This window comes from Protobothrops mucrosquamatus, unplaced genomic scaffold (assembly GCF_001527695.2).
Source record: "Protobothrops mucrosquamatus isolate PMUCROS unplaced genomic scaffold, P.Mucros_1.0 scaffold9973, whole genome shotgun sequence".
In the NCBI taxonomy this organism is placed as follows: Eukaryota; Metazoa; Chordata; class Lepidosauria; order Squamata; family Viperidae; genus Protobothrops; species Protobothrops mucrosquamatus.
The window spans coordinates 204-2,251 of NW_015395760.1; the positions used below are offsets into that span (position 1 = coordinate 204).

Consider the following 2,048-nt stretch of genomic DNA (forward strand, 5'->3'; position numbering starts at 1 on the left):
TACCTGTACTCTCATTTTTTTATTATATGTAATGCAAAGATAGATTAGATCCAGATTTAATCAGACTTACACTTGAGTTAACAATGGCCAGCTTGAGTCCTACTGATTTCATTGTTGAACTCTTGATTAAATTCATAACCAACCCAGGTTATATATTTCCTACATCCTACAAAGAGAGATACTGTATATTCTCAGGGTAGTTTCATGCTCCTAGTACTTCTTGAAACACCATGTTCATCACCATTTAGTGGCACATCTACAATTTAACCTTTGAATATATATTTTAATAATATCAGAGATACTTTATTTACTCAAAAACAGAGAGAAAGGATTCAGGATTCTGTAAAATATTGAGACTACCTCACCTTTGCCTTGTATTGCCTTGACTTGACTCTATCAAATGATTCCTGAGACGTCTTGGAAGCAGTAATCGCCTGTGATTTTCATTCAGAGTTTTTCTTTTTGTAGCAATGGAAAACTGCTAGCAGTTGTTCAAGACCAGACTATAGAAATAAGGTAAGTGAAGAACAGCACAATTGTATATCTGAACATAAATGAATTTAGTAAGGCTTATACTTACACAAATTGTCAAGCATAGGAAATTAGGCAGTTCAAATTAATATAGCAATAACATGCAGACATATATACTGGTTCACAGTGCTTTACAGCCCTCTCTAAGCTATTTACAGAGTTAGCAACAATCTGGTTCTCATTTTACTGAACTCAGAAGGATGGAAGGCTGAATCAACCTTGAGCCTGGGAGAATCGAACTGGTGGCAGTCAGCAGAATTAGCCTGCAATACTGCACTCTAACCACTGTGCCACCACAGCTCTCTATAGGTTTATTGTATGCTAAAGTTCTCTACAAGAATCTGAACTACTAATAGTCAAAGCAAATTGGCAGCAGATAAGAGTCAAAGGAATTCAAGGTGGGCTGGACTTAGATCTCTTGTGGGCGCAAAGGGACTTGAGACTGATGATGCATTTGACCCCTCCCTCAGGCTCAGCCTGGTCATCTCCTACACAAATATATTTATAGAATTGCAACCAAGATATAGGAGAAAATGTGGATCTTTTATCTTTTTTTTTTAGCTCTCTTATCTGTTTTCCACGTATTTAAGTGTTAGTATTACTTTAGGAATAAGATAAATTCTGGATATGGCCAGAGACTTTAATTTTCTTTCATTTTAAAAAAGTCTTTCATCTGAATAACTTTGTGTGACAGACTAAATTAAAGAGTTAACATTTCTTCTACCCAAAATGGGCTGTAATTTATGAACATGATCACATCAGCCTGTGGCAACTGTCAAAAGCAGCCATGATTTGCATTGTTTATCTTGTAAGACAATTGATCCCAAAATCGCAATTCAAATCCTATCTTGCACATGCAGCCAGAATAATTTTATAGATATCAGATGGGAAAATTTAGATAAAACATATTTTAAGCAACTGAATTCAGAGCTTTCTTTGCTGCTCACTTGCAGTGGCATGTGGAAATGACTTTGGAACAGGGTGAAGGAATGCTTCCTAGGGAATGATTGGATAAGAGAGAACATAGTCTTCAGCTGCATAAGGGGAAGATCAAGAGGTTCAGAGGGGCCCTTTCCCTAACTGTAAAGGCAGCAGAGGGAGAATTGTACTTTCATAGTTGCAAGATTCTGTTAAGGTAGCCTTACAATAAAGTAGAATTAGCTACTTTGCTTGTGTTTCCTGTCTGGTCTACTTGGTAAGGTTGACATCACTTAGTATTTCAGCTTTTCTTGCCCTTCCCTCCTGGCTACATGACTGATGGAGCTTTGCACAGTGGTTGCAAAGCAGGCAGATATTAAAGAGTTTTGCATAGGAATAATACGGGCCGTACGGGTCTGGATGGGGAGGAACAGACTCAGGCTCAACCCTTCCAAGACCGAGTGGCTGTGGTTGCCAGCGCCTCGGCATAGTCAGCTGACACCATCGCTGACTATAGGGGGCGAAACTTTGGCCCCCTCGGAGAGGGCGCGCAACTTGGGAGTCCTCCTGGATTCGCGGCTGGCACTGGATGACCATTT

At 39.4% G+C, this 2,048-nt stretch overlaps 1 long non-coding RNA gene across 1 annotated transcript in view; it reads left to right on the forward strand.

The window, feature by feature from the left end:
* Nucleotides 1-480: 480 nt before the first annotated feature.
* LOC107301091 overlaps nt 481-2,048 on the forward strand; it is a 4,716-nt gene continuing 3,148 nt past the window's right edge. Inside the window, exon 1 of the long non-coding RNA XR_001549262.1 lies at nt 481-516. This is a non-coding gene — a long non-coding RNA (uncharacterized LOC107301091). The remainder of the gene's footprint in view (nt 517-2,048) is intronic.